The 15,656-nt window shown below is 37.6% G+C and overlaps 1 protein-coding gene across 4 annotated transcripts in view; it reads right to left on the bottom strand.

Moving 5' to 3' along the window:
* LOC134226072 (protein unzipped) overlaps nt 1–15,656 on the bottom strand; it is a 324,483-nt gene that overhangs the window by 182,151 nt on the left and 126,676 nt on the right. For all 4 annotated transcript variants that reach the window (XM_062706593.1, XM_062706596.1, XM_062706594.1 and 1 more), the window contains exon 3: nt 2,429–2,477. The gene's annotated coding sequence lies outside the window, so the exon portion shown is untranslated. The remainder of the gene's footprint in view (nt 1–2,428; nt 2,478–15,656) is intronic.

Genomic DNA, 15,656 nt, shown 5'->3' with positions numbered 1-15,656 from the left:
GTCCCGCCAACTCCCCGGAAGAAACGGCAGTTGAAATCTGTTTTCGCTGGATCCGAAGACAGTTCGCGAGTGTCGGTGGTGGAAGTGTTCGATCGGGTACTGTAAAGCAACCGAAGCAGTTCGTCGGTGGAAACGCCGGACTTCGATGAACTGAAGTTCCAAGAGGGTGAATCTACAAGGTCCCACCAACACCCCGTAGCAACAACTATGAGCATATAGAGACTGCTATCTTGGAACGATGACGCTCTTTAATAAGGTGAAACAAGGAAAGCACAAATTTTTTCGAAGCTTTCCAGAGATTTCTCCAGGAACTTTCCAGGGATTCCTACAGGGAATCCTCCAAGGAATTCTCTAGGGGTTCTTCCAGGGATTCCTCCAGGAAGCCTACAAGGATTCCTTCAGGGATTCCAGGAGTTCTTCCAGGGAATCTTCCAGGGATTTTCCCAGTGAATCTTTCAGGGATTTTTCCAGTGAATCTTCCAGGGATTCCTCCAGAGATTCCTCAAAAGAATCCTCCAGGGAATTCTCCAGCAAATTTTCCAGGGAATCTTTCAGGGAAGTCTTCAAGGAATCCTCCAGTGAATGCTCCAGGATTCCTCCAGGGAATCTTTCAGGGATTCAACCAGGGAATCGTCCAGAGATTCTTCCAGAGAATCATCCAGGGATTCCTCCAGAGTATCCTTAAGGGAATCGTCCAGGGATTTTTACACGGCATCCTCCAGGGATTCCTACAGGGAATCCTCCAAGAAATTCTCCAGAGATTCCTCCAAGGAATTCTTCAGGGAATCCTTCAAGGATTCCGCAGGGATTCTTTCAGGGATTCCTCCAGGAATTCTTCCAGGGATACTTCCAGGGAATCCGCCAATGATTCGCCAATGGATTCCTCTAGTGAATCCTCCAGGGAATTCTCCAAGGATTCGCGTACTCTTGTACCGAGCGGGTTTGATGTTCGTTGGGAAGACTGGTTATTAGCCCTCACTTCCTGACCACTTTTCGTGACGGTCCCATATTTGAATCTGCATAATGACCCCCTATCTCACCGAAGAACGTAATCCTACGTAAAATAATACAATTGGATTTCAGAAAACTCCATCTTCTGTGTTATCAGAGGCTTAGGCCTCTGAAGAAGCTGAAATTCGGAAACGGAATGGAAGCTGGATCGGCCACACCTTACACAGTAGTGTAAACGAAATCTGCAAACAATATAACTTGGCAACAAGTTAGTAATAGGGCACAGCCGTCCATGATAGAGACACTTTCAGTCGGCACTTTGCAAAATTATTTAAAAATAATTATATAAGCCTCATGGGGGATTACATTTTAAACATATTTATATCGCCTTTATTGGCATGGCTACTAGAATGTCTGACCGATAACAGCCCTGTAGACTAGATGATAAACCTCTCGAACTGAAACTAGATCTCAGCAGACATATTATTGTCGGTAGGCAAGGATGCTGACAGCCCAACAATACTAACTGGGATAAGCCGTTTGACTTTTTGAGCTGTCCACTTTCGTTCCGCACAGAGTCCATTCTCGAGTTATGTGGAGGAGTGCAAAGATGCTGATGGCAAGAAATTGACCAAACGGCAGTTCCCGTTGTTTGGGCTTCCCAGTTTATAAGCAAGAATGGATGCTAAATACACCGCACTGACCATAACTCACATAAAGTGTTTGATTTATGTTGTGCCAGACGGGAATGGGAGGTGAAGAGAATGGAGTTGGCAATGGCGACACCGATGTTGGTTGTGTTCCATTTTTGGACCGAAATTGTCCCGGAGGTGCTCTCCCCAGGAGTCTGGCAAACCACGAACGGCGCGCATATCTTTTACGCTGGCCAGTTGGCTCGCTTTGGTGGACCAAAGTGGAGTATGTAAATAGAACGACATGGACTGTACCCGCAAAGTTGAAGCAACATTGCATAAGTCACTTAGACATTCTGTCCTGGATGGATAACCGGGTTTCGGGCCGGTTATTTCCTGCTTGAACAATGGCGAGCTTTATTCTGCTTGGAACGTATTGTGCTTCGTTCTGGCGCTGCTGCAGTCATGCCGTAGTGAATACTCGAGAGAGTCACGGTGATCTGATTGTTGGAACATAAATTTCTAATTGAGTTTTGCGTGTTCAATTTTGCAATGCTTGTTGCTTGAAGCTCTAATTTTCCGTCGAATCGATAATCAAAATAGAGAATTGAAATTATATGGACTACATACTGCTTTCCACAAGCACAGTTATGAGTCATGTTAATTCAATGAAACGGGAATCATATTCTCTTGATTTCTTTCGTCCCACTAGAAAATTTAATAATCCCACATAATCATAAATCAATTTTACCGATCTACCTCATAAATATTCCACTAATTGACAAATTACTTAGATTATAATGACCGTCATAATAACTGTCGTCGAACATAGATCAAACACTTACCCGCAACAGTAACCACCAGGAATTCACACGGTGCCCAAAGAGTTGTCGTCTGTAAGATATAAACACACAAAGAAAACGATATTAGAATAATAATGACCACACAACATTGGTGAAAGAGTCGGCATACCGACCAGCACCCTTTCTTTTCGCCCATATGGCTCGAACGTATAGGAATCAATTAAAAACCGAAACCTCATCGCAATAAATCTTCTTTATGAGTGACCCCCGCCGTGACTCACCGCACTTCCCTTCCCGCCGAACTTTCTTCCGCATTGCATTGGCGTGGTTCAAAACCTTCGCTTCCCGCAATGAAAATCCCATTCAAGCGCTCAGCCGAAAACCACTGAACCGATAAACATTCGAAGCATTTTCACTCCCCCACGAAATAGATATTCCATAGACGAACAGTGACGACTCTACGGAAAAATCTTGGACAGGTTCAAAAAAGTCCATATGAATAGGAAATTATTTTGAGAAGGTTTTTAGTGGAATGACTTCATTAGTCTTTAATCGTTTAATTTCGCCATTTGATTACAACTCTATAGATACGTATTTCGAACACAACAGTAAGATCGTCTTCAGTTTCCATACTTAACTTATTAGTTATTACTACTTCAATTCGGTCACTGTGCCACCCATAAATGATGACCAGATCAAACGACAGGCGCGGACGAACGAAGTCGAAGGAGCGTGGATGATGAAAAATAGCAAACAAATTCAAATTTAATTTCAAATTAAAATTAATCAACGCTGCAACCAAACCAGTGAAAAACCCCTCAAAACGAAACACTGATGGTGCGCTATCGCCGCTCTATCTCGACACGGAAGCAATACCGAAAATGGATGGTGGGAGTTGAGTGTCGTCTGCCGAGAATGACGACTGTTGTCGCCACAACAAACTGTGAAGTAGGTACCTACCATGGCTTGGTGTTGGCGATGGCGATTTATCCAACCGTAAATAAAACAGCTGCTGAAAGCTGGCTCCATGGTCTATGACAGGTTTGGTCTGGGTTTCGAAATAGTTGATAAACGGCAGGCAGACCTTCTGTCGGCACTACTCTGTCGCCGTAGCCGCCATGGGAAGAGTTTTTGAGTTTTCACAGGTGGAAGAGCTTTAGTGGAATTAAGCTTTGGCTGAGCTGAATTTTCTACGCTACGCTTTGGATTATTGAGGTGTTGATGAATTCAAAGTTGGGCTTAAAGTTATTCATGATGCTTTTCTTATCTTTGTATGCAAATGTAAAGCTGTTATATTAATGCAATTATTATAAACCAAAATGTCAAAATATTATAAAAATCAAGGTTAATCGATGAGATCTTCAACAGTTGAAACACATATCTTAGAAGCTTACTAATCGTTAATGTTATACCATTTCAAGTAGCTGTCGCAAGGTTAGTCATTTTTAGTTAGGCAAACGATTCATGCGAAAGATTGTTTTGTGGAAAATTGTTTCAAATGTGTAGCCTGGTGAACGTTAAACCAATGTAGTAAACACTAATTTAAAAAAAAAATGAATTCCGCTTGTGACAAATGCGGTAAACGTTAATTTAAAAAAATACATACTTTCATCTCTATAGATTAATTTTCACATTTGGAATAGAGTCTAAAATTGGTGATTGAATGGTAATTGTAATCTCGATAGTCCAGTATAATCCAAATCCACTGTAATAGGTAGTAACCTAGTAACTGAAAGCAGCGCAAGGATAAATATTCATCCGGCATGCGACAAGACAAGTATCCAAGCAATAAGCAGTAGCGGAATGGCGATGGCATGACAACCATGCTTCTGACAAACAATAAGTTTGCTGAGCAGATGGTGCAGAATGCGAGAAAAAGATATGGAGCCGTCGCTTTTTTCTCCAGCAAAGCAGATTACCCTGTTCCGAATCGCACTGATGGAAAAACAAATTTAAACGCGAAAGTAAAGTGCTCCATGCATTCAGAAACAAGTAATTTGGTAATCAAAAGAGCAAACCAAAAATGGATGAGCTTGGTCTCAATAAGGGACCTTCTCAAAGTTGAGCCGCTCTTCGATATCGTCGTTGAATGGGAGCGCTACGACGAAGCGTAACGTGACGCAGTGTCCCTACAACTCCCTCTGAACCTGGAATGGCTATGTGAAGATCCGTTGAGTGAAGTAATTCAGTACACGAATAAACGCTGATGGACAATAAATTGGAGCTAAAATGCTCTGGCTTCAGTCGTCCCTCAAGGGCAAAATTAGGCTCGAATTTTTCACCATAGAGTAATTTTGAAACGCTAAATTCATTTTGAGGTTAGAATTGTAATCCAACATATACCCTGCTACCCAAGTACTTCCGGTAGCACATACCTTGGGGTCTGAAGTAGTAGCAGCGTCTTAATTCTAACATTGAAACAGTCAATTTCCAGCTTTGGAAGAGCTAGGAACATACCACCTCACTAACCAGTGGACAAAAAAAAGATTCTAATCAAGGATGTTATCGATCATTTAGTAATCTGCCTTCGATCATTTAGTAGTTTTTCAATAACTCATTCCAGAGGCTAAATTTCAAAATGTGTTGTATGATGGACTTCTAGTGCAAAGGTTTATCTACAACTCTGCCTGACAGTTCGTTGTTTGAATTTCACTAATAAGCTAGTAGCAGTAACTTAGACTAAATGATTGCATATTTTGTTATCATTTAGTATAAGTATAGCAACTAGCACCGTAACTCCTTTCAGTGGAATTCGAACATCGACCTGTTAAGAAGAGTTGTAGAAAAACCTTCGCACTAAAAATTCATACAACACATTTTAAAATTCAGCCTCTGGAATGAGTTACAAACTACTAAATGATCGAACGCAGATTACTAAATGATCGATAACATCCTGGTCTAATACATAATATCAGATCGTTCCGAATCTTTCCCGGAAAAACGTTAGTCAAATTTTCTTTTGCCATACAAATTTGTCAGAGAAACACAAACACACAGCATTAACTTCAACAACCCACCAAAAATTTAATTTACAAGCCACAATCATCAAATTTTGGAATCAGTGTCCGGGTTTCCGCCATTGTGCGCCGCCGTGGTTTGGCTGAAGAAGTCATTTGACCTAGTAGAGCTGTGTGCCGCCGTAGATTTTTCCGATTGATCCCTGAAGCATCACGTTAGAGCTCCAGAGAATTTTGCGTGGAAATACCAATGATTTTCTTAAAAAATCTCGTTGAAATTTCCAAAATCTCTCCGTGAAAACTAAGAAAATCTTCGAGTGTGAAATAGAAGAGTGAAATCAAAATTTTGAACGGAGAAGAGTCGTTTGGCAGAAAGCCATTTTGCCGAAGGCCAAAACCAAGCAAACATTGGAGGTGACTATATAACCAAAATATATAACTTATATAACCAAAAATAGTTCTAAAATTGCTAAAATTGTTTGTTGGTAAGGCTGAAAGTTGTTTGGCCTAATATGTCGTTTGTTTGACAAACCATTAGGCCAAAACCCATATGGCTAACAATTTTAAGTGAAGAAATGGACACACGGTCGAAAATGTCGTTCGGCCGACTGGCTATTTGGCCGAACAAGTCGTTTGGCCGAAGAGGTTAATTAGCCGAAATGGTCATTTGGCAGAAAGGCCATTTGGCCACAAATGTTATATGACAAATGACATTTTCGGTCAAATGGCCCTTTCTGTTAAACAACCTTTTCGACCAAACGAAATTTCTGGCATTATATCCTATTCGGCCAAACGACCATTTCAGCCAAACAATGTGTTAGGGAAGAGTGCTTTTACGGCCAAATCAGAAATTCGCCCGTATGTCGCTTTGGCTGAACGAAATTTTTAGCCAAACTGTTTCGCCCAAACGTTAAATACGGACAAATGCAATTCGGCTTGATGATTTTCGACCTAACGTATTATTCGGTAAAATGGCTTTCCGCCAAATGATTTTCGGTCAAACGAATCTTCCTCTTTTTTATAATTTTCCATTGAACTTCCGAAGAATTTCTTGTGGACAATACAAATAATTATCTGAAGAAATCCAAAGAAGTTCCTTCGAAATTCATTTTTTTTGTTGAAATGCCGTACAGCTCATCATAAAAATTAAAAAAAAAACACACACGAGGAAGTTCTGAACAATTTTAGTTAAAATTTCGTAAAATTCCGAATTATTTTTCATAGAAGTTTTTAAAAAATCTTGTGCAAATTCCAATGATCTCTATATATAAAAATGGGTTTACATTTCCTTTGAGGAAATATAACTCACGAACGCGTTGACGATTTCTACGGTTTTCTAACTAATCGATTGATCTTGTGATCGGCAGTGTTTATATATATTGAAAAGCGGAAAATTTTGCTGGGAAATCCGGCCAATCATGAAAGTGCAACGGTCTGGTGTTGTGGAGATAACAAACATGGTGGCACTGAAGTCTATCTAGAGTGCCGCGCTGCATTGAGCTCAACTATTGACAGTTTGATCGCAAAAAAATCAAACCCGAGCAAGGTTGATTTTGTTTTGTTGCAATAGAGTGGTTCAACTACTTTTTAAGATATTTTTTTCAACTTCTGTAAATCTGATTTAAGCATTCTACATTGTTATAGAAAGTAGTTCCTTATTTAATTTTGAGGAAACCATTGTTCTACGTCGTTCGTAGTACCCTAAAAAATTTTTTTGAATATAACTTTTTTATGAAAACTCATATGTGAATATGTACGTTATGTGGAAGATATTGATTTTGAAATGCATTGGAGGTAACCACTTTCCCTTCGATGGGACTCGAACCCATGACCCTACAGTACGCTAGACTGGTGCTTTAATCAACTAAGCTACGAAGGACCTCCGTCGGCCTTCGCAACCTAGCGGCTACTGAACGAACTCGAGATTCCCAAATTGGATGCATAGTCAAATCACTCGCAATCCATTTCTCAAGCCAACACTTCCACATGTGTATAGTACACGTCCACATTAGAGGAGCGTGAGTATTTAGAATGTCTGGCGGCTATACACATTCTTCATCAGCAACTGTACTGATCAAGTGAGGTTGTGTAAGCTATTTGCCAGTCGTTCGTCAAGCTCAGACCCGACCGCATTGCGTAGGCAAGAGCACGCAACTCAGGTTCAGTTCAATCAAAGTTAATTGCCTATTTCCGGGGAAGATGGATAGATGGCTGATAAACGTGGATCCACAAGGTTAGACAGAGGAAAGGCTAAGGTTTGCTCTGAATATTTTGGTACTGTGGAATTTGAACAGGGTGTCGACTCAAATTTGAGAATAAAACTCCCTGACTTTCCAGACCATTCCTCGAAAAATTCCAGATATGAAAAATGTGTTTTTCCAATGCCTAGAAGCGTATACAAATATCTGTATGTGTGAATCATAGAAGTTCATATGAGTTCCTGAGCTACTGGAAGCCTAATCACTTCTAGAAACAGAACATTAAGGATTTGTAGAATATCGTAGGTAATTCTGGTCGTTCATAAAGATTCAAGTAAATGCGGATATATCCTGAAAGTTTTCATTATCTTTCTGGAAATTTGTGTGAACTCTTGTATCTTTTGACACGACTTTTGAACATTTTACAAACAGTCGTGGAAGCTTCTAGAAATCTGTCTAATGCCATTAAGAAATTTTACGGATTAAGTATTTTCGAGAACACCGAGAAACCTCCATTGGCTCTCAAGTATACTTACGAAGTAAGAATTCTTATTCACTCTCTGTGGAGATTATGGACTTCTAAAAATAGTTACGGATTAATCCCTACAAGCTCACATAAATCAATGTAACACTTACAGTAAGCCCAGCAAAACATTCTAACCACTGCAATACTTCAAATAATTTGATCTTAATTAAATGACAGACAACGGCAACAAGCAATGAAACCTAATAAGGAACATCTAATAGAGTTTGTTGAAGAACTCGTGTATGTTTGAAGATTCATTGGCATATTTTTCATATGAATCCCTTCCCGAAGACATTCAATTCAAATTTGAGTAAATACCATACAATCTACCAAGTTTTTGAAACGGAGCTTTTGAAAAAATGTACTGAACATCCATCGAGACAGCTTTTTTAAATACCTTTGTATTTTTTATATGTATCATGTATCAGTGAGAATTCTAAAGTAATTTCAGGACATGATTTTCATAGATCAACCAGAATGTACCCTGATAAAATTGTTTAAAAAACATCAAAAGCAGCGAAACTGAAACATTGCCATTGACAAGAACATTATCCTCCTCTTGCATGTTTATGGAGTATCAAGTAATGTTTAATTGAGACCTTCGCCACCTACGTACATAATGTAGACCATATGATGCTTTTATTCACTCTCTACTTTTTTTTAACTACATTTATTTCTGTTTCTTTTGTTTTTACATTTTTGGTATAATATTATTACATTTAAGTGATTTAGTTCTTGTATAAAACTATTTCATCTTTGACACTTTACATAGTTTTTCTTCTTGTTTTAGCTTATCTTGCTTTTGCAGCACCTTTAAATTGTTTAGAATCACTCTCTACATGAACATTATTTTGACAACCTAAGGACGTAAGGATCGGCCAATGACTTTATAAGCCCATCATAAAATGGAAGTTCACGAAATGTTTTAAAACATTATTTACATAACCTTGTTGGGAGATGATGCTGTGGAATGCCGTCACAGGTCCACAAAGATACTATTCGACTTCTTTTAACAAGCTTCCTAGTTGTTGGTTGTAGGTTGAACATGTTTGATGATGTTTGTTCAACGGTTCTGAACTATGACCTATACCAGCCATTTAATTCAGTTTTACTAGATAATTTTCAAGCATTTTGGCGTTACATTTTCATCAAAAGGTAATGTGATATATTAGGTTTTTCATTAGAGTTATGGTTAGTTGTCAGCAATTTGCATCGCATTAAATGAAATTCTTCTATATCATAAGTACATCAACATAATTTCATAAGGAATGACTCTCGCGATTGATGATTAAGTATTTGAACAAACTTACAGAACTTCTTTTGTTTAATGGAAACATGACTCAAACGCTACTAATAAGGAAATTGCATAACATTCAAAACGACTCCGACATAAAACCACTTAATCTAAATTATCAAAACCATTTAATCTAAAAACCACTTAATCTAAAAAATATTTAAGGGGACCGTCATATGGGGGGAAGATGATCATTTGATGTGTCAGTCAAAAACGCCTATTTTTTATGAAACGGTGGTCAAGTAGGTCAAGTGATGTGTAAGTGATGTTACTGCTAGGTAGAAAATCCGAGTTTTTCGATCATAATCATGAAAGTATAGTTCACGGAAGAAAGCGAGAGATAGTCATAAATTACGCTATTTTCGATTCAAATATTGACTGCGTAGATTTCTTTACGTGGTAAATTCAACATTTATTCAAATAATCTAGTGAATCTTCACCCCAAACTAGTGATGGGCAAAACGGTTCATTCCGATGAGCGGCTCTGAACCAAGCGTTCACTTAAATGAGCCGACTCATTTGAACGGCTCGTTAGTTCATTCAAAAGGAATAGGAAATTCCGGTGGTTTGAGCGATACAGCATTTAAATTATCGGAGTTCATGTTTAATTTGATCTTCTAGTAACTTCTTGATATATAACTAATCTCAAGTGGATTTTTTTGCTGTTTTGTTTGATTTCCTGCTCCGTGCTCCATTTTAATTTTACAAATTACAAATAAACAAAGTTCAAATTGAAAAATGTTCAGATTGAAACGGCCAAATTACTGCAGAAGATATTTCTTTCAAATGAAAAAGCATATCCTAGTTTTATATCTTGCGTAATCAACTATATTCAATATCACTAACAAGAAACCAATTAAAAGAAATTCAAAATATTAAGTAGGTGTAGTAAAACAACAATAAAAAAGCCGCTCATTCTTCGATTTCTTTTTAAATCTTTACAAACTTTTTAATGTGAATTTTGGCATACATATATATCTTCCTCAATGTTTTCCGATGTTAGTCGGCTGCGTCACTCACTAAAAATTTGTCCCGGTTTTGAAAAAAAAATCCTCTCGCTTGACATTGGAGTACCCGTAATACAAAGTCTTTTCAAGACGAACTGATATAACCTCGGATAAATTGTTTTTATCTGCTCCCACCAGAACAAGGGATCGCTAACTTCCGGCAGGTGATGTTTAGTGGTGTACTTAGCGCCTTCGATTATGGAAGAAACTGATGGATCATAATATGGTCTCGAAGCCTTGAAGGTCTCGTCAATACAGACCATACAGACAACTGAGCTTCGACAGAACCTGTTCGCCCAATCGATTCTTTTTTTTTTTTAAAGGTTAACTTTACCGATGAACCTATAGAAAAAATTGCTGGTATTTAGGCTTGGCCTAATACGCGCCCGATTTTAAACCAACATGAGGTCAATTCTTCAGGCAGCAATTCTTCACGTGCAGCAGTTTTGTTCAGATTTTGTTTTCGATTTTTATGGGTTTGTTGGGAAAGTTGAGCCTAAAAGAGTCAAAGAATTGTCTGCGTTAATGAAACAAGATTTTGACGAGGAAGGTCAATAATCGATCGATATGCTTGCAGTTATTTGCTGTCATCTCCAAATCCCTGTTTTTAAAATCGTGAATCCGGAAATACCGACTGCGCTACCAGCTCGTTCATTTCAAGGCTAGAAAATGCTAAGGAGTATGTAAGCAAGGAGTGGGAGAATATATGTTGGATCCTGAACAAACAAACGGTAAATGTCATAATTAAGCGGCTGATCAAGTGACACAGTGTTTATTTGAGTCACGGTTCATTTGTGAGCCGCGGCTCAAATTTAGAGAGTCGTGGTTTGAACGCTTTTTTTACGAACCGGTTCAAAAGAACGGCTCGTGAGCGTTCGCCCATCGCTACCCCAAACCAGATGACTCAAAAAAAATTGTGATAATTTAATTTATTTTAACGAACGCATTTAGGGAAACTAAATATTTTGATTATTGCACATACGTTGCAGATACGTATTTCGACCACAACTGTGTGGTCGAGTCAAGTACGAGACACTGAATCTGGAAAGAAGTCGAAATAATTGGTGGAATTAAATGGAGTTACTTAACTCGTCTTAGACGGTTGAATACATTCCACTAAAAAGAGCTTAATAGTAGTTTGTGCAACAAGTTGCAAAAAGATGATTTTTTCAGCACGAGTTGTACGTTTATCCAACGAGGCTTGCCGAGTTGGATAAATACTACGAGTGCTGAAAAATCGAGTTTTGCAACGAGTTGCACACGCTATTTTTTGCAATGACGAAAAATGGGCTTCAATATGGTAAATTTGTAGCAAAACGGTACAAACTGATTTACTCCATATGATCATTTTCACCAAATAAATCATGTTGCTGCAGAGAACAGTTATATTCCATGCTATCGTGCCACATTGCATAGGTCGACAAGCCTTGAAGCGATAGATGAACTTGCCTTCGGAAAATTCTGATGTCATCGCCATCAAACTATTTCATTTATTACGCGACGCAGAGAATACACTATTTGATCACTTACCCAAGCTCAACAAAATGTAGTCATGTAACTACTGTTCTGATGTTGGTTTTTCATTATAGCACCCAAATGAGTGCTATAATGGATTTTATGCAACCCATTTGAGTTGCATAATGGTCATTAAAGCACTCATTTGGTTTGTATGGAAAAGTAGGCCGTTTTATCACTCAATGACGTACTGTAAACTAGGTATTATGATCAGGAATTGCAAAAAATATTTTTTTCTGATTTTCAGTTGGTTAAATGAACTTCGTTGACTTTTCACCATATTAAAAGTTTGTAAATAGACACTTAATGTTAGTGATTTATTCGGAACAAAGGACATAGTTCAATACAGCAGAAAAGTAAAGTGAATATTTAGTAATTCACACAAACACGTAAATTTTGACCAAAGTTTGCAATATTGCTCCAGAGGAAAGTACAGACTAAGGACTTTTGCTATAATTCCTTCACAATTATCATAATTCTTTTCGAATTTGGCGTTTATGACACTGTTGCTATTATCGGTATGTGATATTTATGCTAATAGCATCGGTAATGGTTTGGGTAAAGCCCTCTTATCACGAGCGAGATCGGGCAGGTTTGTCTAATTGTTTATAGTAAACAGGATGCGTACACTTTACTAACACTCGGACATATCGGCGGTTAATTCAGGAGGGTGAAACGCTTGTCATCCGCGGTACAATGGCACTCTACCCAACATCGCTTTTGGTACTTCTGTTTTTGGTACCCAGTTTCTGGGTAGTACACCCGAATTCAGCGCTCATTTTGGGTGATTGGTTCGTATGCAGTTAGAGATAATTATCGGCATTTAATTTCTCCTGGTGAAAACTTGCAATTGGTTGAGGTACATCGAGCCTTTTGTGTTTGTATGGCTTCTTTATGTCAAAAAATAGCTCGTCGATACTTCCGAAGTTTTGTTATCACGAATCAAACGAAATTAAAACAAAAACATTGTACGCCATATTGAATGAATGGTGGGTAGGCGTATTAGCCTTCTCTTCAGTCCCCTGGGTTAATTTTATGGATATTATACAGGTTCGGGCGAGAAAGCACAATCGTGTTCGTGAAAGACTAAAATAAAAACTCCCCCCAAAAAATAATAATTTCTCATAAAAAAATAGGAAATTGCCAATAAAGAAATAGTAGAGTAAATAAACATAAAATAGAAATAGCAGTAAAAATAGTAGAAATAGCAGTAAATAAACATAAAATTTCCATAAACAATAAAGAATTTTCCACGAAACAAAAATACATTAGCAAAATATATTAAAAACAAAAATTTCAATTTTAAAAGAAAAATTGTCCTTAAAGAAATCAAAATGTTTCGTTGAAAAAAATACAGACCCTATTCGATGTTGGCAACAATGCCATTCGATTTTGGCAAAACTTTTTTTTGTATATTGGTCATAAACCACATAGTCCTTTCTCGTAAAACATTTGGCCAGACCCCGATACCGACGTAAAAAATTGTAAAAAAATCGCGTAAATTTTTTTGACGTAAACTACGTCTAAGGGGAAGACTCGGATACAGGGTGACAAATAAAAATTTCCAAATTCGAGACCGTCACGAAATCATGTAAGATTTCAAACGTTAATAGATCCTTTATCTTTCAATGGATTTTCGAGATTTTATTATCAATCGAATCTTCAGCATTTTTTTAAGCCCATTGGAACTATTGATTATCAACGTAAAACATTGAAAATTCCAATTCTTTACCAACCCAGTAAAATTTCAGAGTTTCGTTACGACCGCCGTCTGGTGTCGTTGGTTCTTGCGCTCTACTTTTGTGCGGTGATTCGCACAAAAAGTACAACAATAGAACAAGAGCCATGACCGAGGTCGGAGCAAAAAAGTAGTGTTTATGAAAAAGTGCTACAGATGCTGGTCATGTTGATGTAAGCAAGAGGTGGTTATTTAAATTGATTATCAACTATAAACAAGGTTATCTTACTATTTATAGGCAGCACCCTTTTAAATAACACTTCAAAAGTCACACAACAGTCGGAGAAAGGAAAGGCATCATCACCAATGCTGAATAATAAATTTGGGGTTTTTAAATGAAAATTTGAAATTGTCATATCCAACCATTTTCAAATATTGAGTTACGCTAATTTTGTTCGAAACACAAATGAATTGGTGTGCGATCGAACACGATTTGCGGAAAAACTACACATTACACGCGGCAAAACGTTTACCAAAACGAACCTCGCTACCTCCCGACCCCATATATCCAGCATCTCAATGGTTACTCGTGGAAGTGCAGATGACTCGTCGGCTTCTATTAATACGAGTATCACGTCAACATATTCCTACAATCCTACCCATTAATTAATTGGCCCGTAATACACGGCCGGCGCCGGTATTACTTAAATTTGGGTCACCCGTTTTTACACATTGAATGTTGTATTATTCTCAAATATCATTTGTTGGTTCTCTTTGTAATTACATCTGGCCTGGCAGAAACAGAGTAACAACCGTGGCAGTCAATCATGCTCATAAGAGTGGTTCAAATTTTGACTTTTTCGCTCCTCTATGCTTAAACGGTGGTCTCATGGTACTACAAATAATCATCATTATTTAAAATATGGCTAATATGGACCATCTTCACATAATCAGAATGGATTGGATTGATTTTAATCCGGTATCAGGAGGTATTAGGAGGTGTCCTGCACTGGGGGATCTCCCCCTAAATAGTTAATGAGCCGCCTCACGAAACGATCTTTCACATACGGGGCGATTTCCATAAAAACTTCAAACTGCTCGTACTCAGTAGAATTACAACCAATTCAGTTGAAAATTTAGGAGGTTCATCAAAACAAATGTTATCATTCAAGCATAGGAGAGCGAAAAAGTCAGAATTTCAATCACTCTAAGCTCTAAGCAAATTAATTGAGGGGTGTAAGTGACATTTTGGTCAAAATTGAGTTGACTACAGCAAAAAATGCTTTGATTCTTGAGCTTTGTGGTAATATGTTGATATACTTTGTACGATATTTATAAAAATGTTATTATTTATAGAAAATTATTAATTTTTTGATCTTTCATACAGTTTGTATGGAGCGAAAAAATATTGAAAAACTTTGCACTCATTTTTCTCGAAACTAACTTTTTGTCACTTACACCCCTTTGCGTTTGACCCCTTCAATTATCTTATGATCTGCTTTACGTAGTTTGCGTCGGGCGGTCGTATCTTGTATATAACCCTTCTGATTTTTTAGTGTAAACGCTTAGATTTCAAAATCCGCGTAAAAAAGTGTCACAGTGTGTCTAGTGTCACAATAAGTGAAGAAATGTGAAATATCATGAGAAAACAAAAATCATTCGATTTTAGCAACATTAGATTTTTGTAACATGAATGTTCCGAACGTGTTGCAAAAATCGAATGGGTCTGAACAAAATTTTCATAAATATATCAATATTAGCATTGATAAAATAACTAAATTTTCCACAAATTATTTTTTTTTTTCGACAAAAATTAATAAAACGAAACTGAGGATTGTTTTCATACATGACCGCTTTTTTAGACGATAAGTTTATGGAAAATTTATTCAATTTTATTGCTTTTTGTATTTTTTGTAAAAATTTTTAAAGGAAATTAAATAAGGAACAACTTTCTAGAACATCATACAATGCTAAGGAATACAGAAGTTAAAATTTTTATCTCAAAGTGTAGTGGGACCACTTTATGGCAACAAACAACAACATAACGCTTAAAAAATAAGCTTTGACTTTGCTGAAGACACTTTGTTGCTAAATA

The sequence above is a fragment of the Armigeres subalbatus genome, chromosome 3 (assembly GCF_024139115.2).
Source record: "Armigeres subalbatus isolate Guangzhou_Male chromosome 3, GZ_Asu_2, whole genome shotgun sequence".
Lineage (NCBI taxonomy): Eukaryota > Metazoa > Arthropoda > Insecta > Diptera > Culicidae > Armigeres > Armigeres subalbatus.
This window is presented reverse-complemented; position numbering and strand designations above follow the sequence as displayed.